The sequence below is a fragment of the Prunus avium genome, chromosome 2, assembly GCF_965620075.1.
Source record: "Prunus avium chromosome 2, drPruAviu1.hap1.1, whole genome shotgun sequence".
NCBI lineage: Eukaryota > Viridiplantae > Streptophyta > Magnoliopsida > Rosales > Rosaceae > Prunus > Prunus avium.
In genome coordinates, this window is record NC_142285.1 from 21857441 (window position 1) to 21884841 (window position 27401).

The 27401-nt window shown below is 39.1% G+C and overlaps 1 pseudogene; it reads right to left on the reverse strand.

The window, feature by feature from the left end:
• The window catches only part of LOC148296610 (uncharacterized), a 37032-nt pseudogene extending 10427 nt beyond the window's left edge, over positions 1 to 26605 (reverse strand).
• Between the last annotated feature and the right edge of the window lie 796 nt (positions 26606 to 27401).

The window sequence follows — 27401 nt, forward strand, 5'->3', positions numbered from 1 at the left end:
CCTTGGATTGGCCCAAATGATATATGGCTGGAAAGAAGACATTCTGAACTTCAATTTAGAGTGCTTAAAGTCCTAATTTGATTAAGAGAAGCCCAAGTTGTAAGCCCTTGAAGTTGCTGGTCATGCTGACCTCAGCATGTGCTGGTTGGATGCTTGGTCATGGTGAGCTAGGTATGAGCTATCATTTCTGGTTGGAAGCTTGGTCATGGTGACATGAAGATGAGCTAGGGCTGCTGGTGGGATTTAGTGGTGAAGTGCATCAACCAATTCAAGATTTTCTAATACAAGTGCATCACCCATTTCAGATTTTCTAATACAAGTGCATCAACCATTTCAGATTTTATAAAACAAGTGTTGTATGCATTAGCCATATTGAATTCAGATTTTCACTTCCCCTAGGCCTATAAATAGGGAAGTTCTCTAAGCTTGTAAAAACACCCCAAGGGGGGGAGCTCTCAAACACTTCTCTAGAGCTCCATTCCCTTCTCTCCCTCAAATTCTCTTAGTTTCTCTTTCTAGTTTTCAATTGTTATAATGAGATCTTTGTGCTGAAATTTTCCTTTAAGTCTTTCCAAGTTCTACTTTAATTTTCATTGTTATGTAAATTCTTTTCTTTAGTTTCAAGTTTGATTAGTTTCCAAGTTTCAATTATGATTTTTGTTCTTATTCATTATGCTTATAAGTTAATATGCTAGTTTGAATGATTGATCACCATTTAGGCTTGCATGTTAGCTATCTTGGTTTGAATTAAGAGTAGACACCATACTTTAATTCGAATTGAACTATGAATAGGAAGAGTATGTATGGACATTCGACAACAGGGATTAGATACATGCTTGGTTGTTTAAATTGTTCTTCTATGCTTAATGGGTTCCTAATGCTTAATTTTAGGTTAGACAACAAATGATCAAATTAGGGAATTAGGAACACAAGGTTATGACCACACACCATGGCTTAATCATACTTTAGCTAGAATCAATCCATTAATCTAAATTGAACTTGGGAACTTATTTGCTTGAGTTACTTATTTCTTTCTTCCTTGTTTTATGTTCTTTGTTTTTGTTTCTATTTTGTGTAGGGAAACTAAATTGGATCATTCAATCACCAATCCCTGTGGAATCGACCTCGCACTTACATATGCTATACTACCAACGGTTCGTGCACTTGCGAGTATCACAAGTTGAGGATGCAACTGAATCCATTTTGGTGCAGCTGTATCTACGCAACACTTATCACTTCCTTATGCTCCCAAATGCCAACAGAAAAATTATCATCTCCGAATTCAGATATGGAACTTTCTGTGTGATGTGATTTCCAAAGTAAAAAGAAAAGTTTTAAAAAATCAATACAGAAATGAAGACAAGCAAAAACATGTACAGAAAACAACAGTGAGAGGTTGCATACGTACCCCAAAACTGGATTCATCAGAGGAACTAAGCTGCCTGCGATCAAAATCAATATCATCTCCATAATGTTTCTTCAGAAGAGACTCCCCTTTGGCTTTAGGAGATCTGAAGCTCAATTTCCTCTTCTTCCATGGTAGGATTCCTCCCTTGCATCATCATCAAGTGAATCTGTGTCAAATGGATAGTTGGACGCAGCATCTTCACTTCTAGCAGAACTCCTGCTATCACTGCTATCTTCCTCGACACATGCCTTCTTTGATTTACCAAATGAAACATAATCTCTAAGGATTTTCACCTTTCTTAGTCCTGCTTTAAAAGGAGACAACTCATCCTTTTCTGTGGAAATAGCTTCGTCAGAAAGCAATGATCTCGGCACTGTCTGAGAAAGTTCTTGAGTGGCTCTCATTTCCAATATGCTCAGAGATATCTGCGGTTATCAAGGAACTTAACATAAGACAAATTATTCAAATTTAGAAAAGGCAAAACGTACCTTGTTGCGTCGATTCAGCTGCACCAAAATGGATTCAGCTGCATCTTCAACTTGTGATACTCGCAAGTGCACGAGCCGTTCGGTAGTATAAGATATGTAAGTGCGAGGTCGATTCCACAGGGATTGGTGATTGAATAATCCAATTCAGTTTTCCTACACAAAACAGAATAACAAGAAAGAAAATAAATAAAACAAGAAAGAAAGAAAAGAAAATAACTCAAGTAGATAAGTTCCCAAGTTCAATTAGATTAACGGATTGATTCTAGCTAAAGTATGATTAAGCCATGGTGTTTGGTCAAAACCTTGTGTTCCTAATTCCCTAATTTGATCATTTGTTGTCTAACCTAAAATTAAGCATTAGGAACCCATTAAGCATTGAAGAACAATTTAAACAACCAAGCATGTATCTAATCCCTGTTGTCGAATGTCCATACATACTCTTCCTATTCATAGTTCAATTCGAATTAAAGCATGGTGTCTACTCTTAATTCAAACCAAGATAGCTAACATGCAAGCCTAAATGGTGATCAATCATTCAAACTAACATATTAACTTATAAGCATAATGAATAAGAACAAAAACCATAATTGAAACTTGGAAACTAATTAAACTTGAATACTTAAGAAAGAATGTACATTACAAATAAAAGTAAAGTAGAACTAAGAAAACTTGAAGGAAAATTTAGTAAACTCATTTTGTTACAACAATTGACAACTTGAAAGGAAACTAAGAGAATTTGAGGGAGAGAAGGGAAGGGAGCTCTAGAGAAGTGTTTGAGAGCTCCCCCCCTTGGGGTGTGTTTTGAAGCTTGAAGGCTTCTCTATTTATAGGGCTAAGAGGGAGGAACATCATGATGGATTCCCACACCATCCTTCATCTTTTGCTGCTGCACCTTGTTGCGTAGATTTAGCTCCACCAAAATGGATTAAGCTGCATCCTCAACTTGTGATACTCGCAAGTGCACGAACCGTTGGTAGTATAGCATATGTAAGTGCGAGGTCGATTCCACAGGGATTGGTGATTGAATGATCCAATTTAGTTTCCCTACACAAAATAGAAACAAAAAAAAAAAAAAAAACATAAAACAAGGAAGAAAGAAATAAGTAACTCAAGCAAATAAGTTCCCAAGTTCAATTTAGATTAATGGATTGATTCTAGCTAAAGTATGATTAAGCCATGGTGTGTGGTCATAACCTTGTGTTCCTAATTCCCTAATTTGATCATTTGTTGTCTAACCTAAAATTAAGCATTAGGAACCCATTAAGCATAGAAGAACATTTTAAACAACCAAGCATGTATCTAATCCCTGTTGTCGAATGTCCATACATACTCTTCCTATTCATAGTTCAATTCGAATTAAAGCATGGTGTATACTCTTAATTCAAACCAAGATAGCTAACATGCAAGCCTAAATGGTGATCAATCATTCAAACTAGCATATTAACTTATAAGCATAATGAATAAGAACAAAAACCATAATTGAAACTTGGAAACTAATTCAACTTGAAAACTTAAGAAAAGAATTTACATAACAAAGAAAAATAAATTACAACTAAGAAAACATTAAGGAAACTAAGAGAACTTTGAGGAAGAAAGGAAGTGTTTGAGAACTTTGAGGAGGGAGAAGAAAGTGTTTGGGAACTTTAGAGAATTTTGGAAGAACATGTGTTTAAGACATGGGGAATTTGGAAGAGACTGTTTGAGAACTTGGAGGATTTGGAGAAGAAAGTAGAGAGGTGTTTTGAGAGCTTTGTGGATTTTGGAAGAGAGTGTTTAGGAACTTTGAGAATTTGGAAGAGAGTGGTTGAGAACTTGGAGGATGTTTGTGAACTTGGAGAATTTGAGAACTTAGGGAAGGAAGAGAAATGTGTTTGTGAAGTGTTTGAGACATGAAGACTTTTGGAAGAGAAGGGAAGTAGAGAGATGTTTGATATTTAGTACAAAGAAAATTTAATAGAATGATCTTATTACAACAATTGAGAACTACAAAGGGAAACTAAGAGAATTTGAGGGAGAGAAGGGAAGGGAGCTCTAGAGAAGTGCTTGAGAGCTCCCCCCCTTGGGGTGTGTTTACAAGCTTGGGAAACCTCACTATATATAGGCCTAAGGAAACTGAAAATCTGAATTAAGTATGGCTAATGCATACAACACTTGCATTATAAAATCTGAAATGGTTGATGCACTTCACTAATGCATACAACACTTCCATTATAAAATCTGAAATGGTTGATGCACTTCACTAATAAATCCCACCAGCAGCCCTAGCTCATCTTCATGTCACCATGACCAAGCTTCCAACCAGAAATAATAGCTCATCCTGAGGTCAGCATGACCAGCAACTTCAAGGGCTTACGAATTGGGCTTCCCTTAAGCAAATTAAGACTTTAAGCACTCAAACTTGAAGTTCAGAATGTCTTCTTTCCAGCCATATATCATTTGGGCCAATCCAAGGTCGGAGGAGGAAGTTAAGGCCAAAACAAATTGCTAACTCATTTTGCGCGCTGATAAAATCCATCCTGAGCATGGCTCTGTGTTTGCTAGGTAACAGACTCCACAATTATCCAATAGGGCTGAATTTCGGATATGTTATAGTATACACCCATTGGAACAACTTTCATGAAGAATGTGGCCTCATCCGAGCTATGTAGGTCGCTGAAACAAAGCTTGCAATATGACCTACGGAACTGGACTGGCAGGGGGCTGTAGCCATAATGAATTTGTCTTTAAGCTCTTCATCCATTCATCCAAATTAGGCCCTAACATGCATTGATTGCATCATTTACTATCCAAAGCCATCATTATTACCTAAATCTCAATGAACTGAAAGATAAACACAAAAAGGATTAAAAGCACAAGTTTAACTCAAAAATATAACCAAATCATAAGCTAGAAGGGTACAAAATGATATACAATTATGAACCGATCAAATACCCCCAAACCTAGATTTTGCTAGTCCTCGAGCAAAACAACACAAAACAAAGTTAAAAACAAAACAAGAAGTTAACTAGACCACTTTCGTAGGTAACTCGATTGCATTGAGCGAATGCAACAAGCCTTTAAACCTCTAGGCATCCCTAGTAGGAGGAGTTGTGTCTCCTGAGGGTTTAACAGTTACGATACCCACAAACGTTTTTCTAACTCTACAAAACAAAATGGTTAGAAAACTTATTAGATTTGTTAGTTCTTAAGCAAAACCAAAACCAAAAACAAACATAAAAATAAAAACAAAACACAAAACACAAAAAACAAAAAAAATCAAAATCAAAATAAAAACTCAAAACAATCTTTCCGAACATTTTGTGAAGAGAAATGACTCATGCACATGACTTAAATGTTTTGAAAATAAAAGCTCAATTTTAGACATTATTCACAAAGCGGCAAAGTTCAAAACATAATATGCTCAAAGTGTAGTAGTGTGATAGCCAAATGCAACAAATTCCCCAATCTTAGTTTCCACACAATTTCAAAAATCATACCAAGCATAAGTTCAACTTCAAATCTCACCAAAGTTGTCCTCTCACAAATGAATCACTCAGAAGAGGGCTATAATGCACACTTAGTTATAAACATGAGAATAGAGTTAAACCATAAGGGACTTAACTCGCAATAGAAATATGAAGAACTTGCATTAATATGATCTCAAGAAGGATGTCAAACACTTAAAAGTAGAAAAATGAATGCAATTCAACCACATGACATTTAAGATCAATTTAGGTCTTTAACATGGGTTGTAATGGGGCCAAGGGTGTAAGGTGAGTAAGAAATGAAGGATATGGATAATACAAAGTCCAAGGAACTCGCAATGTAAGAGCATAAAACAATTGTTTACAAGACTTCGAATCATCACAATGAGAATTTATTTTTCTTTTACATGATCAAAACTCCTTATACCTTCATTTACATTGATTCACTCCTTTCCTGAACAACCACCAATTTATTTTGAAGGCCCAAAAATGAAACCCAAAAATGAAATTTCATTCAACCACCACTTAATCACAACTTTTCTCTTTTCTTTCACCAATTGTGTGATTTTTTTTTTTTTTCCTTCAAAATGTAACACCAATTCCTAAACTTAGTATGAAAAACACATCCCAATTAAAGCTCATGAGTTCCTTAGAAAGGTAAATATTTGTTTTTCAGGCTAAGGCGAGGAAATATAATTGGTAAATGAAAGAAAAGGTTTACATGTAGGCTCAAAATGGTTAACAATGGAAAATCATGCTTAAGCATGCATAAGGTTAGCTTGAAAGGTACAAACGATCCAAAGAGGGCCTAATATCATTTCTTAAATGTCATGAAATCGAATTGCAAAAGAATGAATGACTTTTAAGTATTCAACCAAATCAATGAATAATGAGATCAAACAACAATTTTGATGACAAGAAAATAAGAGTATGTGTATAACACTCATGAAATGAAGCACAAGGCTCAAAAGCTCACATTTATGGTTATATAAGTCTAATTTATGCTTGATACAATTCTTTGGGTCATGCAAATCCTTTAATTGGAGAATTATGAAACAAATGGCAAGTGCAAAGAAGGTTTCGAACATATCATGCTAGAACGATGCCAAATTAATCAATTAATTAATTTTTTTTTTTTTACAATAAAAATTTACAAGGAAAAAAAATAAATAATAAATAAAATTCAATTTTCATTTAAGTCATGCAAACATTTATCACAATCTCATCAAATGTGTTCGGAAAGTGAATAAAATCAAAATCAAAATAAAAGCAAGACTTAACAAAATAAAATAAAAATAAAAACAAGCAAATAAAAAAAAATTAAATAAAATTAAGGAAAAACCAATTTTACATGCTAAACTCCAATACCCCCAAACCTAGAAATGAACATTGTCCTCAATGTTTAAAAATTAGGAACAAGCAATGTCATAACAAGAAATGAAAGGTACTAAAGTAAATATAAACCACAAATAAAATAAAAAATAAAAAAAACACAAATAAAATAAAATAATTACAAAAATAAAAATTACAAAACAAACAAACAAATAAACAAAAAAGAAAAAAAAAAATGAAACAGTAAAACACTCGAAACAGAAAGCCCTAAACAGACAAAACAGTAAGCCCTAAACAGACAGTCTTACGCAAACCAAAACCCAAACAATTGAAAGCCCAACCCAAAAGAAAGTTAACCCACCTTGAAACCTAAACAACGGTGAAAACCCGACCCACAATGAAATCCGAAGCCCACACGTTTTTTTATTATTATTTTTTATTTTTAAGAGAACATGGGTCATGATGTCTCGGTTCAGTGTAAGGGACCAACTGACAGGGCGAGACACGTGTTGACGCGTAGAGGCGCCGCAGACTCCACAAGCAAAAATTACGGGCTCATGGAAAGGCGCGAAGACTTTACTGAACGCGTTCGTTCAGAAAAGACACGTCGTGATAAATGAGTTGGGTATGGTTGGAAGGCGAGAAGGTTGTGGGACTCAAGGAATGCTGGAGATTCAGAAAATGCTCAGATGCTGTAATGGCTAGGGTTTGTCAAAGACTAAGTCTATAAGAAAGGGTGAAAAAAAACGCAAACTCAGAAACACACAAAAGAGAAAAGAAAGAAAGAAGAAAAGAGAGTGAGAAATCAAATGGCCTCTAACTACCCATTTTCGTTGGATCTCAACCTAGCTCCACCGACTCAGACACGAGGCCAAGCAGCGGCACCAGTATGGATGCCCTACTTTGCTTCCGCACGGGGGCCTGTGACAGTAACTGACTCAATACTCCTGGACAACGATGTTGCCATTGGAGTGGCTAGAAATTTAGTGACCCCTAAAGATATACGTGTTCTGGGGACAAGGGATGACAACCGGGTCGTGAGCGATGCCCTGGCACTGAGCGTGCAGAGTACAGCAACAGTCGCAAGTTTGGGTCATCGCCTACTTGCGAAGTCCCATGAGGTAGAGGTGCTGAAAGGTCAGTTGGCGGCGGAGCGAAGTATGGTTGAGGAGTGTCAGACTGCTATAAAAAGCTTGAAAAGGGAGAGGTCAAGGATAGTGGAGGTGAATCGACACCAGCTAGAAGTATTGCGGGACGAGAATAAAAACCTATCAAAAATGGTAGAGTTGTACTCTCGCGACATGCGAAAACAGCTGGAAGACCTAGACCGACCGGGTAAACGCAAACAAGCAGATCGCGAGAGTAGTTACGCTCAAGCTAAGATTACGATCTTTGGGAGCTCAAGTGATGAGCCCCAAGAAGCTGTGCGTGAAGCCCCGGAAGAGGACAGCCAGAGGGCCAAACTCAAAGCTCCAATGGTCGAGACACCAAGCATCGAGAAGAAATGATTTCCTACTGCATTATTGTTGTTTTTATTTTATTTTGTTGTTTTTGTATTTTCGTTATTTTGTTTCGGCAATAAAAGAGTAAGGTTGCAGAAAGAAAAAGAAAAAGAAAAAGAAAACACACTTCCCAACTAAAATAAAACAAAGACGATAAACGGAAAAGAAAACACATTTCCCTAACTAAAATAAGACAAAGATGATAGCCGAAAGGGAAAGGCAAAAACACAAAGCACTAGAAAATGAAAGTAACGGGCAAAAACATTAAACACCAGAAAACACGGAGGAAAAAAAAAAAGAAAATTAGAGTAAAGGTGCTCCCCCTTGAAGCGATTAGGTCGAGCATGCCCGGGAAATCCGAAATGGTGTTGGCTCTCTCTCATCAGCATATGTCTATTTAAACCACACCTCTGCAAGCGGATGATACCCAGCATTTCTTCCTGCAACTCAAGGAAAAACATCAAAAAATCCAGAAACAGAAAAAAAAATGGCATCCTCATGCACTCACCTTGATGATCTCAACCTTGAGCTCTCACTTGCACCACCGAATGCCCAGACAAGGGCTCCTCCAAACACTGTTTTTCCAAACTCTTCATATCATCACGGCACGGCCTCAAACTTTGCTGAGGCAATACCGAACTTTTCTGAGGCACTGCCGAACAGAGCAGTGCTGCTAGGAGGCATGATTAGCAGCAAGCTCACTCCGACAGATCATCTGCATGTGGCACAGAGGTCTGACAAGGCAGCGGTAGAGGAGTCCCACAATTTAACTGTGCTCCACGCGGTCTCCGCTACCAATTTGGGCATGCGATTACTGGCGAGGACAAGGGAGTGTGCCGCGATGAGCGAGGAAATAGTTTCCTTGAAGGCTATGGTGGCGGACTTGCAGAAGCGGCTCTACTGTGCCAATCAGCACGTGGAAGCACTGCAGAGAAAAAATGAGGACCATGTGGAGTTGCTGCAGATTCTACAAGTGCGAGAAAATAGAGGCAAGCCATGATGATGATGGAGATGAAGAAGATGAAGAAGATGATGATGAAGATGATGATGATGTTGTTATTTTGTTATTTTGTTTTTTTTGTTTTTGTTTTTTTTTGTTTTTTTTGTTTTTTTTTTTTTTTATGCAATGTTTGAATTGAAATAAAGTTTGTTTTTAACACTCAGAGAAAAAAAACTAACTAACTAACCATACCACGTAAATAAATACATAAACTAACTTAACAAAACAAAAACAAAGACTTAACAGAAAAGAAAACAAAGAAAATAAAAAAAAAAAAAAAAAAAAAATAAAAATAAAAATAAAAAAAAAAAAAAAAAAAAAACTTAATTTAAAAACACACGAATATACAAGCAACTCATGGATGACCAGTTAAGGGCCTCAGAAAACACAGCCAGGGGATCCGGGAAGGTTGGAGGGGTCACAATGGTCCCGCTTAAAACCCAAACTTCTTAGACACCGAAGGTGTCGCCTATAGAACTCCTAGACACTGTATTGACGGAAGTGCTCACTGGAGTTACCATAAGTCAGCTCATATGAAAAATCTTTTTAAAATTTTTAAGATAAGAAACAAAAACAAATTAAGATAAAATGGAACAACAAACCATAAACGAAAATGAACTAAGTACTCTAAACAAATTCAAACAAACAACATAAATTGTTGTACCAAAAGAAACAAACCAATAAACCAAAGAAAAACACAAACAGCACTTTCTATCACCCGTTTATCACCATTTGGACAGATTCGTTTCTATGTTTTTCAGCTTCGACCTCTGTTCAGTTTTTAGGCTATAACTTTCCAACCGTAAGTCCAAATTTTACGTTCTTTATATGGTTGGATTCAGCACAGAAAAACAAAGAACTCGCGCGGACCAAAAGGTAAAAACAATGACGGAAAGAAACATAATTCAAAGAAGAGAAAGGATTGAAATGCTCCCCCTTGAAGCGATTAGGTCGAATGTGATGCACTTGGAGGTCGCGACTTCTCCCATTGCTCCACACTTCCCATTCTTATGATTGAGGTTGCCATCTCTCTCCATTTTTATTAAGCTATCATAAATTGCTAAAACAAACACACAAACTTGAAATGGAATTAAAAGGATTAGGAAATAAAAACTAAAATGAAAAGGAAAATCAACACACATCCAATTCCATGCTTCAAAGCAACAAGCACCAATGGGTTGTGTAAGCTGGGACTTAAACCCAGTTCTCTTGCTTGTTGGGCAATTGTCCTTTTCTGTTGGACTACAAACACAACTTGTCCATTAACGTCATTAACTTTAAAACTTGAAATTGTCTAGAAAAACATGAAAATGAAAAATAAAAATAAAACAAGTAGGGAAAAGAAATAGAACCAAACTATGTTGCCAATCCCCGGCAACGGCGCCAAAAACTTGTTGCGTAGATTTAGCTCCACCAAAATGGATTAAGCTGCATCCTCAACTTGTGATACTCGCAAGTGCACGAACCGTTGGTAGTATAGCATATGTAAGTGCGAGGTCGATTCCACAGGGATTGGTGATTGAATGATCCAATTTAGTTTCCCTACACAAAATAGAAACAAAAAAAAAAAAAAAAACATAAAACAAGGAAGAAAGAAATAAGTAACTCAAGCAAATAAGTTCCCAAGTTCAATTTAGATTAATGGATTGATTCTAGCTAAAGTATGATTAAGCCATGGTGTGTGGTCATAACCTTGTGTTCCTAATTCCCTAATTTGATCATTTGTTGTCTAACCTAAAATTAAGCATTAGGAACCCATTAAGCATAGAAGAACATTTTAAACAACCAAGCATGTATCTAATCCCTGTTGTCGAATGTCCATACATACTCTTCCTATTCATAGTTCAATTCGAATTAAAGCATGGTGTATACTCTTAATTCAAACCAAGATAGCTAACATGCAAGCCTAAATGGTGATCAATCATTCAAACTAGCATATTAACTTATAAGCATAATGAATAAGAACAAAAACCATAATTGAAACTTGGAAACTAATTCAACTTGAAAACTTAAGAAAAGAATTTACATAACAAAGAAAAATAAATTACAACTAAGAAAACATTAAGGAAACTAAGAGAACTTTGAGGAAGAAAGGAAGTGTTTGAGAACTTTGAGGAGGGAGAAGAAAGTGTTTGGGAACTTTAGAGAATTTTGGAAGAACATGTGTTTAAGACATGGGGAATTTGGAAGAGACTGTTTGAGAACTTGGAGGATTTGGAGAAGAAAGTAGAGAGGTGTTTTGAGAGCTTTGTGGATTTTGGAAGAGAGTGTTTAGGAACTTTGAGAATTTGGAAGAGAGTGGTTGAGAACTTGGAGGATGTTTGTGAACTTGGAGAATTTGAGAACTTAGGGAAGGAAGAGAAATGTGTTTGTGAAGTGTTTGAGACATGAAGACTTTTGGAAGAGAAGGGAAGTAGAGAGATGTTTGATATTTAGTACAAAGAAAATTTAATAGAATGATCTTATTACAACAATTGAGAACTACAAAGGGAAACTAAGAGAATTTGAGGGAGAGAAGGGAAGGGAGCTCTAGAGAAGTGCTTGAGAGCTCCCCCCCTTGGGGTGTGTTTACAAGCTTGGGAAACCTCACTATATATAGGCCTAAGGAAACTGAAAATCTGAATTAAGTATGGCTAATGCATACAACACTTGCATTATAAAATCTGAAATGGTTGATGCACTTCACTAATGCATACAACACTTCCATTATAAAATCTGAAATGGTTGATGCACTTCACTAATAAATCCCACCAGCAGCCCTAGCTCATCTTCATGTCACCATGACCAAGCTTCCAACCAGAAATAATAGCTCATCCTGAGGTCAGCATGACCAGCAACTTCAAGGGCTTACGAATTGGGCTTCCCTTAAGCAAATTAAGACTTTAAGCACTCAAACTTGAAGTTCAGAATGTCTTCTTTCCAGCCATATATCATTTGGGCCAATCCAAGGTCGGAGGAGGAAGTTAAGGCCAAAACAAATTGCTAACTCATTTTGCGCGCTGATAAAATCCATCCTGAGCATGGCTCTGTGTTTGCTAGGTAACAGACTCCACAATTATCCAATAGGGCTGAATTTCGGATATGTTATAGTATACACCCATTGGAACAACTTTCATGAAGAATGTGGCCTCATCCGAGCTATGTAGGTCGCTGAAACAAAGCTTGCAATATGACCTACGGAACTGGACTGGCAGGGGGCTGTAGCCATAATGAATTTGTCTTTAAGCTCTTCATCCATTCATCCAAATTAGGCCCTAACATGCATTGATTGCATCATTTACTATCCAAAGCCATCATTATTACCTAAATCTCAATGAACTGAAAGATAAACACAAAAAGGATTAAAAGCACAAGTTTAACTCAAAAATATAACCAAATCATAAGCTAGAAGGGTACAAAATGATATACAATTATGAACCGATCACACCTCAAGCATCTTCACATGGGTTCAAAGGTGATCAGATGTGGCTGCCTTTGCTGCCAACCCATGTGGTTGCCTTTTGGTTGATGAAAAACGAGTTTTCTGAACCAGGCTTGGTGTAGGAAGGCCAGAGGTTTCAAAACGTATCTAATGGGGCTCAAATTTGGATATGTTATACTAGACACCCATTGGGACAACTGCTATGAAGAAAGTATTCCCATCGGAGCAGTAGAAGTGGGTGTTTTGGGCCTTGCAAGTTGGCAGCCGAACAGAGACTGGAATTGACTTCATTTCATCTTTTCTTTCCTTTTTGATTCACATGCATGCACATGCTTCCTCTTTCAATTAAAACCTGATTTCCAGCTCCAAAGTGATCTGCCAATTCAATTCCCATGTTCAAAGGCTGAAGTAAAATGCCTCTCATCATTCCTCATTCTTCTCTCTCTCCTTTCTCTTTGCTTCCCATGCATGCACATGCTTTCTCTATAATAACTCCAGCATGTACCAACTTGCTCATTCAGAAATTCATAGCTGGAAAGCCTCCCAACTTCACTCATTATGTTGGGTACAAAGTCAGTTGTAGCTGGGGTGAGGCACATGGCTAAAAGGAGGCACATGACTAAATGCTGGCAGCTGCAAATCTTGCTGAGCAAGGTTGGGTGTTGGACGGGCTGAGCACTCCACAAATGTCCAATTGGGCTGAAATTTGGATATGTTGTAGTAGACACCCATTGGAACAAGTTTCATGAAGATCTTCACCTCATTCGAGCCCCATAGCATGCTGATCCAAGACCAAGAAGTTGACCTACGAAATTGGGCTGGAAAGGGGTTGTAGCCAAAATTAGTTTGTCTTTAAGCTCTTCTTCCATTCACCCAAATCAGGCCCTTAACATGCATGGATTGCATCAAATGTTATCTCTTGCTATCTTAACCTACAAAACACACAAACATAGGTAAGTGACTCAAAATAAAGAGAAACTAAGCAAAATCACTAAGTAAAGAAGGCATGCAAGTGTATGAAATTATGGACTTATCAAAATAGAAAATGAATTAAAAGCACAAGTTTAACTCAATAACATAACCAAATCATAAGCTAGAAGGGTACAAAATGATATACAATTATGAACCGATCAAATACCCCCAAACCTAGATTTTGCTAGTCCTCGAGCAAAACAACACAAAACAAAGTTAAAAACAAAACAAGAAGTTAACTAGACCACTTTCGTAGGTAACTCGATTGCATTGAGCGTATGCAACAAGCCTTTAAACCTCTAGGCATCCCTAGTAGGAGGAGTTGTGTCTCCTGAGGGTTTAATAGAAACGATACCCACAAACGTTTTACTAACTCTACAAAACAAGGTGGTTAGAAAACTTATTAGATTTGTTAGTCCTTAAGCAAAATAAAATAAACAGAAAAACCAAAATAAAAATAATTACAAAACCAAAATAAATAAATAAATAAATAAAAAATATAAAAAGTAAACTCAAAACAATCTTTCCGAACATTTTCTGAAGAGAGATGACTCATGCACATAACTCAAAAGTTTTAACAATAAAAGCTCAATTTTAGATATTATTTACAAGGCGGCAAAGTTCAAAACACAACATGCTCAAAGTGTAGTAGTGTGATAGCCAAATGCAACAAATTCCCCAATCTTAGTTTTCACACAATTTCAAAAATCATACCAAGCACAAATGCAACTTCAAATCTCACCAAAGTTGTCCTCTCACAAATGAATCACTCAGAAGAGGGCTACAATGCAACACTTAGTTATAAACATGAGATTAGAGTTAAATCATAAGGGACCTAACTCAAAAATAGGAAGATGAAGAACTTGCATTAATATGATCTCAAGAAGGATGCCAAACACTTAAAAGTAAGAAAATGCATGCAATTCAACCACATGACATTTAAGATCAATTTAGGTCTTTAAGATAGGTTGTAATGGGGCCAAGGGTGTAAGGTGAGTGAGAAATGAAGGGTATGGATAATACAAAGTCCAAGGAACTCAAAATGTAAGAGCATAAAATAATTGTTTACAAGACTTCGAATCATCATGATTAGATTTTTTTTCTTTTACATGATCAAAACTCCTTATACCTTCATTTACATTGATTCACACTCCTTTCCAAACACCAATTTATTTTGAAGGCCCAAAAATGAATTTTCAATCAACCACCACTTAATCACAACTTTTTTTTTTTTCTTCTTTTCTTTCACCAATTGTGTGAATTTCTCTTCTATTTTTTTTTTCTTTTTCTTTATGTAATATCCCTTCCCAAACTTAGCATGAAAAACACATCCGAATTAGAGCTCATGAGTTCCTTAGAAAGGTAAATATTTGTTTTTCGGGCTAAGGTGAGGAAATATAATTGGTAAAATGAAAGAAAAGGTTTACATGTAGGCTCAAAATTGTTAACAATGGAAAATCATGCTTAAGCATGCATAAGGTTAGCTTGAAAGGCACAAACGATCCAAAGAGGGCCTTAATATCATTTCTTAAATGTCATGAAATCAAATTGCAAAAGAATGAATGACTTTTAAGTGTTCAACCAAATCAATGAATAATGAGATCAAACAACAACTTTGATGACAAGAAAATAAGAGTATGTGTATAACACTCATGAAATGAAGAACAAGGCTCAAAAGCTCACATTATATGGTTATATAAGTCTAATTTATGCTTGATACAATTCTTTGGGGTCATGCAAATCCTTTAATTGGAAAATTATGAAACAAATGGCAAGTGCAAAGAAGGTTTCGAACATATCATGCTAGAACGATGCCAAAATTTTATTTTTTTCATAATTAAATAATAATAATAAAATGAAATCCAATTTTAAGTCATGCAAACATTTATCACAATCTCATCATAAGTGTTCGGAAAGTGACTCAAAACAAAACAAGACTCAAAATAAAACAAGCAAGAAATTAATTTAAATTTGTTGTTTTTTTTTTTTTTAAAGAAAAACCAAATTTACTTGCTAAACTCCAATACCCCCAAACCTAGAAATGAACATTGTCCTCAATGTTTAAAAATTAGGAACAAGCAATGTCATAACAAGAAATGAAAGGTACTAAAGTAAGTAAATATAAAATCACAAAACACACAAGAATTAAAATACAAAAATAAAATAATTACAAAATAAAAATTACAAAACAAACAAACAAATAAAAAAGAAACGAAACAGTAAAACACTTGAAACCAAAAGTCCTAAACAAACAATCTTACGCAAACCAAAACCCAAACGATTGAAAGCCCAACCCAAAAGAAGGTTAACCCACTTTGAAACCTAAACAACGGTGAAAACCCGACCCACAAAGAAATCCGAAGCCCACACAATTTTTATTATTATTATTTTTTATTTTTAAGAAGAAACGTGAATTGGGAGCGCAAAGGCGGGATTTCTGAAAAGAGAAAATGTGGTCCCTAATGCCTCGGTTCCTGGGAAGTCACGGGCAAAAGAGGTGAGGGATGTGTCGGCGCGCAGAGGCCGCTTTCACATCCCCCAAGCCAGAATTATTGGCCTCTTGGGTGAAGCGGGACGACTTTTTCACTTTGAAGGTTGTGAAAGGTGAAAATGCAATTAAGGGGAGGTTGGGAAATGGGTGCGGCGATATATAGAGATAAGCAGACTAAGTCTATAAAAAGGTAAAAAGAACGGGTGAAAAACACAAACTCAGAAACACACAAAACAGAAAAGAAAGAAGAACAAAGAGTGAGAAATCAAATGGCCTCTTCCTACCCTTTTTCCTTGGATCTCAACCTAGCTCCACCGACTCAGACACGAGGCCAAGCAGCGGCACCAGTATGGATGCCCTACTTTGCTTCCGCACGGGGGCCTGTGACAGTAACTGACTCAATACTGAAGGAAATGAAACAGACTGATAAGATAAAGGTAAGGCTCTTTTCTTATATTGAAAATGTTTGTTACACAGTGAGTGTATATATACACTTATCAGAGATTGTTCTAGAATTCTCATAAAATTACAGAAAGGGTGCTAGGTTTGTATATGATGGAATGAACGGTGTGATCATCAACCATTGTCCTTGCTATCAGAAAGTGCTGGCAGGTTGTTATGGGTGTGTAGAGTAATTGGTTGGTGTTTGGGTGTGCTGGGTTTTCTGGTGTGAGAAATGGTACTGTTATCAGCCCCCCGCAAGCTGATATGAGGGTGGTGAATAATCAGCTTGGAACTGAGCAGTTGGAATCTAGGTGTTGGGAGATTTTTTGTGAAGATGTCAGCAAGCTGGGCAGAGGAGGAGACATGGTGAATAGAGATTGCCTTGGATGTAAAAAGCTCTCGAATGTAGTGATAATCAATTTCTATATGCTTCATTCGGGCATGAAAGATTGGGTTCGCAGCTGAGGCAATGGCACTGATACTGTCACAGTAGAAGGTGGGTGCTTGTGAGAGATGAACATGAAGGTCCTTGAGAAGAGCGCAGATCCAGATGGCTTCAGCAGCAGAATTGGCTAAAGCGCGATACTCGGCCTCGGTTGATGAACGAGCAACGGTGGGTTGCTTTTTAGCAGACCAAGAGACAAGATTAGATCCCAAAAAGATGCAAAAACCAGATGTGGAGCGGCGGTCAACCGGGCAACCAGCCCAATCAGCATCAGAAAAGATAGTTAGAGAGTTGCTGCCTTTTTTGAATTGTATACCAGAATTAGGTGTGTGTTTGAGGTACCGGAGAATTCGTTTGGCAGAAGTGAGGTGTGGAGTACGAGGATTGTGAAGGTACTGACATACTTGGTTAACAGAGAATGAAATATCTGGTCTGGTCCAAGTAAGATATTGGAGAGCACCGACAAGAGACCGATAGGAAGTGGGATCCAGAAGGAGATCACCTGTGGTGGAGTCAAGTTTGGTTGTGGATGCCGGGGACGGAAAAGGTTTGGCATCAAGCATGTTATGCTTGGCAAGGAGATCGTAGGTGTACTTGGATTGGGAGAGAAACAACCCATTGGTGTGGCGATGAACTTCAAGACCAAGGAAGTAATGAAGGGGCCCAAGATCTTTCATGGAGAATTTGGAGCCGAGTTGAGAGATGAGCTGCTGGCAATAGGAGGCAGAGCTGCCTGTCAAGACAATGTCATCAACATATACCAAAAGAAAGGTGATGTGGGAATCAAACTTGACAAATAATGTGGGGTCAGCCGTAGAGGGAGAGAAACCCATAGTCAGGAGAGCATTTTGGAGTTCTTCATACCAAGCCCGTGGGGCCTGTTTCAACCCATATAAGGATTTGTTTAATTTGCAGACATAGTTGAGCTTGGTGGGATCTTGAAAGCCAGGAGGCTGGGTCATGAAGACATCCTCATGTAAGTGGCCATGCAAGAAGGCATTAGATACATCAAGCTGGGAGATAGGCCAATCATGTTGAACAGCGAGAGACAGAATGATGCGGATCGTGGTGGGCTTTGCAACAGGGCTGAAAGTGTCAGTAAAGTCCACTCCTTCTTGTTGATGGAACCCTTTGGCTACTAAACGGGCTTTATACCGCTCGATTGTTCCATCGGCCTTTTGCTTGAGACGAAAAACCCATTTACAGCCCACCAAGTTGTAGGTGGGGCTTGGGGGAACCAAGGTCCAGGTCTGAGTTTGATGGAGAGCCTCAATTTCTTTGTGCATTGCAGCTGACCAGTGGGGATCTTTGGCTGCCTGAAGATAGGTGGATGGAGTGGTGGAAGATTTAGTGGTAGTGAGGGCATAAGGGAAGGGATGTCGGGTAGTAAGGGCTTTGGGTTTGGTTATGCCACTTTTGGATCGGGTTTGCATAGGATGGGCATTAGTAGGTGGCAGTGGCGGCGGCGGCGGTGGGGGGGTGGTGGGGGGGAAGGCGGGGTTAAGGGTGGAGTGGGTGATGGTTGTAAGGGTATAAGCGAGGAGGAAGGGGCTGGGATTGTGGGTTGGGTTGTGTTTGGAATAAAGAATGGAAATGGCAAAAGATGAGGTGTTGTGGTGGAGTCAGGGCAAGGAGAGGACAAGGGAGAAGGGGAAATTTTGAAAGGGAATTGGGATTCATCAAAGGTGACGTGTCTGGAGATATAAACTTTGCCAGTGGATAAGTCAAGGCAGCGGTAACCTTTGTGCTGGATGGCATAGCCGATAAGGATACATCTGGCACTCCGAAAACTCAGCTTGTGTGATGTGTATGGCCTGATCCAAGGAAAACAAAGGCAACCATATGCTTTGAGAAAGGCATAGTCAGGAACACAATTAAATAATGTTTGTAAGGGACTAAGGTGATGTAGCAAAGAAGAGGGTAATCGATTGATCAAGTAGATAGATGTCTGAGCAACTTCCACCCAATACTTGATAGGCAATGCAGATTGCGCAAGGAGGGTTCGAGTCAGCTCAAGTATGTGGCGATGCTTTCGCTCACCAATCCATTTTGCTCAGGCGTATGCGGGCAAGAGAATTGTTGAGCAATGCCTTGATTGGCCAAAAAGGTTCGAAAAGAGGAGCTGGTGTATTCACCGCCATTATCACATCGCAAAGCTTTAATATGTAAATTAAATTGTTTTTCAACAAGAGATTTGAATTGTTGAAATGTAGGAAAAACTTCTGATTTGCAGTGTAAAGGATAGAACCAGGTAAATCGAGACCAGTCATCAATAAATGTGACATAATATTTAAAGCCAGTTACAGAAGAGATAGGGGCAGGACCCCATACATCACTGTGAATGAGTTGTAATGGAGAAGAGGTAAGGCTAAGGGATCTAGGGAAGGGTAACTTGGTGTGCTTTCCTAATTGACAATCAGTGCAGACAAAAGAAAATTTGGTGGGAATGGACTTGAGTTGTTGGTGAGATAAGATATGATGAAGAGTCGCAGGGGAGGGATGACCAATGCGCTGATGCCAGAGAAGGGGAGGAGCGGTGCTGAGAAGCGCAGCTGGAGGAGGAGGTGAGGAGACATGGAGATGAATGGGATAGAGATTGCCATCAATACGGCCCTGAAACAGAGCTTTCCCCGAACGTAAATCCTTAATCACACAATCAGAAGGAGTAAAAGTTATCAGACAGTTGTTATCACGAGTGAATTGACGAACAGATAATAAATTATGCTTGATAGTGGGAACATGAAGAATGTTGGTGAGAGAGAAGGAAGAACTAGAGGAGGAAGATGGTGTGACAGTAGATTGACCAACGTGGTGGATGTCAAGACCCTGACCGTTGCCCACAGTGACTCGTTCGTGGCCAGGATATGGGGAATGAAGTGTAAGATTGGACAGGTCGTTGGTGACATGGTTGGTGGTGCCGGTGTCAGCATACCATGTAGAGCCAGAGGTATGAGGTGAAGTGCCGGAGGTAGCAACCATGGCTTGAAGTGTGGCGGGGGGAACCCTTCCTTGATACGCATGATTCATGCGTTGATGACAGTTAATGGCAGAATGATTGAGAGTATGACAAATTTGACAGCGAACTCTGGAGGAGTTGGGAAAGCGATGGGACGGGGTAGAGCGAAAGAAAGAGGGGGGGTTGGTGGGGTGATTAAAGAGTGGGCGTTGAGGTGGGGAGAAAGAGGGCCTGAAAGTTGGATTATGGCCACGAGAGGGTCTGGACGTGTGGGGGTTGGGCCTGGAAGTGTTGGTGAGGGCTGAAAAGGCCTGAGTTGGAGTGGGGCCCACGGGGGTAGGTAAAAGAGCTCCAGAGCGCTTAGTGAGTTCAATTTCCTCGCTGAGAAGGAGGCCGTGAAGAGCATCGGGGTGAATCGGCTCATATCGAACACGGATCGAGGTAGCAAAAGCGTCATAATCGGTGGGTAAACCATGGAGCGTGTGAGCCACCAAGTCAGAGTCAGAGAGGGCTTCGCCGGCGGCGGTGAGAGCGTCAGATATGCCTTTGAGGTCCTGGAGATAGTCAGTCATGGGGCGGTCATGCTTTTGGATGGTTTGGAGGCGACTCTTCAACTGAAGAACATGAGATCTAGATAGAGAGGAGAAGCGGCGTTCGAGGGTGGTCCAGAGGGCATGAGCAGTAGTGGAGCCGACGGTGTAAGAGAGAACAGATTCGGATAAAGAAGCATTGAGCCAGATCTTGCAAATACGATCCCGTTTGAGCCAAGTGAGGTACGCAGGGTTGATGGTGTACTCAGGGTTGATGGTGGTGGTACTCAAGGTTGATGGTGGGGGTAGATATTGGGGAGGACAAGGGTGAGAGCCGTCAATAACATCAAGGAGGTCATAGTTTTCAAGAATGGGGGTGAGAACAGATTTCCATAGCAAAAAATTGGACTGGGTAAGTTTGAGAGGAATAAGATTGGCGATGTGATGGGGAGAAATGGTTGAGGGGTCAGTCATGGAGGGGTTGGGAGGAGAGGAGGAGGCAGGGGGGTGGGAGGAGAGGAGGAGGCAGAGGAAGTGGGCATAGAGGGAGAGGTACCGTGAGGCTGTGGCTATGATACCATGAAGGAAATGAAACAGACTGATAAGATAAAGGTAAGGCTCTTTTCTTATATTGAAAATGTTTGTTACACAGTGAGTGTATATATACACTTATCAGAGATTGTTCTAGAATTCTCATAAAATTACAGAAAGGGTGCTAGGTTTGTATATGATGGAATGAACGGTGTGATCATCAACCATTGTCCTTGCTATCAGAAAGTGCTGGCAGGTTGTTATGGGTGTGTAGAGTAATTGGTTGGTGTTTGGGTGTGCTGGGTTTTCTGGTGTGAGAAATGGTACTGTTATCAAATACTCCTGGACAACGATGTTGCCATTGGAGTGGCTAGAAATTTAGTGACTCCTAAAGATATACGTGTGCTGGGGACAAGGGATGACAACCGGGTCGTGAGCGATGCCCTGGCACTGAGCGTGCAGAGTACGGCATCAGTCGCAAGTTTGGGTCATCGCCTACTTGCGAAGTCCCATGAGGTAGAGGTGCTAAAGGGTCAATTGGCGGCGGAGCGAAGTATGGTTGAAGAGTGTCAGAGTGCTATAAAAAGCTTGAAAAGGGAGAGGGCAAGGATAGTGGAGGTGAATCGACACCAGCTAGAAGTATTGCGGGACGAGAATAAAAACCTATCAAAGATGGTAGAGTTGTATTCTCGCGACATGCGAAAGCAGCTGGAGGACCTAGACCGACCGAGTAAACGCAAGCAAGCAGATCGCGAGATACGTTACGCTCAAGCTAAGAGTGCGATCTTTGGGAGCTCAAGTGATGAGCCCCAAGAGGCTGTGCGTGAAAATCCAGAAGAGGACAGCCATAGGGCCAAACTCAAAGCTCCAATGGTCGAGACACCGAGCACTGTGAAGAAATGATTTCCTACTGCATTATTGTTGTTTTTATTTTATTTTGTTGTTTTTGTAATTTCATTATTTTATTTCGGAAATAAAAGAGTAAGGTTGCAGAAAGAAAAAGAAAAAGAAAACACACTTCCCAACTAAAATAAAACGAAGACGACAAACGGAAAAGAAAACACAAAGCACTAGAAAATGAAAGTAACGGGCAAAAACATAAAACACCAGAAAACACGGAAAAAAGAAAAGTAAAGTGAAAGTTAATGTGCTCCCCCTTGAAGCGATTAGGTCGAGCATGCCCGGGAAATCCGAAATGGTGTTGGCTCTCTCTCATCAGCATATGTCTATTTAAACCACACCTCTGCAAGCGGATGATACCCAGCATTTCTTCCTGCAAACTCAAGGAAAAACATCAAAAAATTCAGAAGCAAAACAAATGGCATCCTCATGCACTCACCTTGATGATCTCAACCTTGAGCTCTCACTTGCACCTCCAAATGCCCAGCCAAGGGCTCCTCCAACTCCTGTCTTCCCAAACTCCACATATCATCACGGCACGGCCTCAAACTTTGCTGAGGCAATACCGAACTTTGCTGAGGCAATGCCGAACAGAGCAGTGCTGTTGGGTGGCATGATTGGCAGTATACTCACACCGGCAGATCATCTGCATGTGGCACGTAGGTCTGACAAGATGGCAGTGGATGAGTCCCACTCTTTATCTGTGCTCCATGCGGTCTCGGCTACCAATTTGGGCATGCGATTACTGGCGAGGATGCGGGAGTGCACAGCGCTGAACGAGGAAGTGGCTTCCTTGAAGGCTTTGGTGGCAGATTTGCAGAAGCGACTTTACTGTGCCAATCAGCATGTGGAAGCACTGCAGAGAAAGAATGAGGACCATGTAGAGCTGCTGCAGATTCTACAAGTGCGAGACAATAGAGGCAAGCCATGATGATGATGAAGATGAAGATAAAGAAGATGAAGAAGAAGAAGAAGTTTTTTTTTTTTTGTTGTTGTTGTTGTTGTTGTTTTTTTTTTTTTTTTGGTTTGTTTTTGTTTGTTTTTAATGCAAAGTTTGAAATAAAATAAAAATGTGTTTTAACACTCAGAAATAAACTAACTAACCATACCACGTAAATAAATAAATAAACTAACTTAACAAAACAAAAACAAAGACAAAACAAAAACAAAGACTCAACAGAAAAGAAAACAAAGAAAATAAAAAAAAACTTAATTTAAAAACACACAATATACAAGCAACTCACGGATGACCAGTTAAGGGCCTCAGAAAACACAGCCAGGGGATCCGGGAAGGTTGGAGGGGTCACAATGGTCCCGCTTAAAACCCAAACTTCTTAGACACCGAAGGTGTCGCCTAAAGAACTCCTAGACACTGTATTGACGGAAGTGCTTACTGGAGTTACCACGAGTCAGCTCATATAAAAAATCTTTTTTTTTATTTTCTTATAAAAGAAATAGAAAATTAAAATTATTGAAATAATAACAAAACAACTAAAGAGAAAGGATTGGAATACTCCCCCTTGAAGTGATTAGGTCGAGCGTGATGCATTTGGAGGTCGCGACTTCTCCCACTACTCCACACTTCCTATCTTTATGATTGAAGTTGCCTTCTCTTTCCCTTTATTATTGAGCTATAATAAATTGCTAAAACAAACACAGAAAACTTGAAATAGAATTAAAAGGATTAGGAAATAAAAACTAAAATGAAAAGGAAAATCAACACACATCCAATTCCAAGCTTCAAAGCAACGAGCACCAATGGGTTGTGTAAGCTGGGACTTAAACCCAGTTCTCTTGCTTGTTGGGCAATTGTCCTTTTCTGTTGGACTACAAACACAACTTGTCCATTAATGTCATTAACTTTAAAACAAGAAATTGTCCAGTTAAGAAAAAAATAAAATAAAGTAGGAAAGCCAAATAGAATCAAACAATGTTACCGATCCCCGGCAACGGCGCCAAAAACTTGTTGCGTCGATTCAGCTGCACCAAAATGGATTCAGCTGCATCTTCAACTTGTGATACTCGCAAGTGCACGAGCCGTTCGGTAGTATAAGATATGTAAGTGCGAGGTCGATTCCACAGGGATTGGTGATTGAATAATCCAATTCAGTTTTCCTACACAAAACAGAATAACAAGAAAGAAAATAAATAAAACAAGAAAGAAAGAAAAGAAAATAACTCAAGTAGATAAGTTCCCAAGTTCAATTAGATTAACGGATTGATTCTAGCTAAAGTATGATTAAGCCATGGTGTTTGGTCAAAACCTTGTGTTCCTAATTCCCTAATTTGATCATTTGTTGTCTAACCTAAAATTAAGCATTAGGAACCCATTAAGCATAGAAGAACAATTTAAACAACCAAGCATGTATCTAATCCCTGTTGTCGAATGTCCATACATACTCTTCCTATTCATAGTTCAATTCGAATTAAAGCATGGTGTCTACTCTTAATTCAAACCAAGATAGCTAACATGCAAGCCTAAATGGTGATCAATCATTCAAACTAACATATTAACTTATAAGCATAATGAATAAGAACAAAAACCATAATTGAAACTTGGAAACTAATTAAACTTGAATACTTAAGAAAGAATGTACATTACAAATAAAAGTAAAGTAGAACTAAGAAAACTTGAAGGAAAATTTAGTAAACTCATTTTGTTACAACAATTGACAACTTGAAAGGAAACTAAGAGAATTTGAGGGAGAGAAGGGAAGGGAGCTCTAGAGAAGTGTTTGAGAGCTCCCCCCCTTGGGGTGTGTTTTGAAGCTTGAAGGCTTCTCTATTTATAGGGCTAAGAGGGAGGAACATCATGATGGATTCCCACACCATCCTTCATGTTTTGCTACTGCACCTCAAGCATCTTCACATGGGTTCAAAGGTGATCAGATGTGGCTGCCTTTGCTGCCAACCCATGTGGTTGCCTTTTGGTTGATGAAAAACGAGTTTTCTGAACCAGGCTTGGTGTAGGAAGGCCAGAGGTTTCAAAACGTATCTAATGGGGCTCAAATTTGGATATGTTATACTAGACACCCATGGGGACAACTGCTATGAAGAAAGTATTCCCATCGGAGCAGTAGAAGTGGGTGTTTTGGGCCTTGCAAGTTGGCAACCGAACAGAGACTGGAATTGACTTCATTTCATCTTTTCTTTCCTTTTTGATTCACATGCATGCACATGCTTCCTCTTTCAATTAAAACCTGATTTCCAGCTCCAAAGTGATCTGCCAATTCAATTCCCATGTTCAAAGGCTGAAGTAAAATGCCTCTCATCATTCCTCATTCTTCTCTCTCTCCTTTCTCTTTGCTTCCCATGCATGCACATGCTTTCTCTATAATAACTCCAGCATGTACCAACTTGCTCATTCAGAAATTCATAGCTGGAAAGCCTCCCAACTTCACTCATTATGTTGGGTACAAAGTCAGTTGTAGCTGGGGTGAGGCACATGGCTAAAAGGAGGCACATGACTAAATGCTGGCAGCTGCAAATCTTGCTGAGCAAGGTTGGGTGTTGGACGGGCTGAGCACTCCACAAATGTCCAATTGGGCTGAAATTTGGATATGTTGTAGTAGACACCCATTGGAACAAGTTTCATGAAGATCTTCACCTCATTCGAGCCCCATAGCATGCTGATCCAAGACCAAGAAGTTGACCTACGAAATTGGGCTGGAAAGGGGTTGTAGCCAAAATTAGTTTGTCTTTAAGCTCTTCTTCCATTCACCCAAATCAGGCCCTTAACATGCATGGATTGCATCAAATGTTATCTCTTGCTATCTTAACCTACAAAACACACAAACATAGGTAAGTGACTCAAAATAAAGAGAAACTAAGCAAAATCACTAAGTAAAGAAGGCATGCAAGTGTATGAAATTATGGACTTATCAAAATAGAAAATGAATTAAAAGCACAAGTTTAACTCAATAACATAACCAAATCATAAGCTAGAAGGGTACAAAATGATATACAATTATGAACCGATCATACCTAACCTGGCAAAGAGACGTGACAAAATGGGATGAACATAGAAGTTTAATTTAAACATAGGCAGTACATACAGAAAGTGATGGCTTAGACTCTGAGGCCACAACAAGAACATTAAGAGGAACGTTGAGTCCAAGTTCCTTCTCCTCAGACACCGAAGCATACTGCGCTAGGTTCAGTGATGCAGTTCCATAAACACCGACTCTGTTTCTCAAGAAATCACATGATGGATGAGGCAATGGTTAATGACAAACCTTAAACAAAAGAATCGTATAAACAAACAAATACAACATCACAATATGATCAATCTCAAAAAGGAAAAAGAGACAACCGAGCTACAAAAAAATTTCCTGCTGCTACCGAAAAAACAGAACAAAAGAAGAAAAAAAAAACAAGAAGATGAATTGAAAGGCAGAGAGACTCACATCGAAGACTGTAAATGAAAGCTCCCAAGCGTAAAACATACCCTCTTTATAACCAGAAAAACTGCACAAACTCCTAAACTCCCTTGCAATTCCACCCCCCCCATCATCTCTAATTCCACCTTCTTTGGTGAAATTCCTCTTCACAGATCGTCTCAAAGACCCCAAAGCCTTACCCTTCTGGCCCTTCCATTTAACCTCAACCAAAACTCTTCTCTCACCTTCAAATTGAGTTTTATCCAATCCCTCAAGCCTGCCTGCAACAATAACTACCTCAAATTTCTTGGTGGAAATTGGTGGCCAAGGTGGCCACCTCATCATCTTCACCACTCTTGCCTACTTGGATGCCAATATATACCAAGGATTAGGCTAAAACATGACAAATGGATATAAACAAAAAGAGTCTACATTGGGTGGTAGAATTTGAAATTTAAAGAAATGGGTAATGAAGATTAAACAGAGAGATTGAAATTTGAAATATAAAATGGAGTTTCGAGATGAGAATTGGAAATGGGTTTTGAATTTGTTTAGGATTGGGATGAAGGAAATTGGCAGAAACTGAAACAGACAGATAAAAGAAGTGCAATGGAGTTAGAATTTAAATGCACTTCTATAGTTGGAATTTGCCGTCTGTGGAATGGACAAAATAACTATAGGGAGAGTGAGAGAGAGGGATGCCGGCAGTCCTAAGAACCAATGTCTCTTTTTCTACTTAGAATTCAAGTGGAATTGCACAAGGTGTCCTTCAACTAGTGCATATTTCTACTTTTACCTCTGGTATCTGTTCCCGCCCAAGTGGAACCAACGTCTCTTTAATAATTTTTTAGGGTTTTTTTTTTTTAACAATTCAAGTTAACAGTGTTATTTATAGTTAAGTGATTGGACACATGGAGAAATTAGACAGGTGACATAAAGGACAGAAAAACTTGCATGGCACGGGTATGCGAAGGTAAGCATTCCACCTAAGTATCCCCAACCCAATTATCTTTCGACACGTGTCAACCGCTTAACATTTTAAAGAAAATTTGGTTAGACCATTAGTCAAGCCATTCTCTTCCCCATCGCAGCCACGGGCATCGGCGTCAACATTGACCCTGCCATTCTCCGTCGTCCT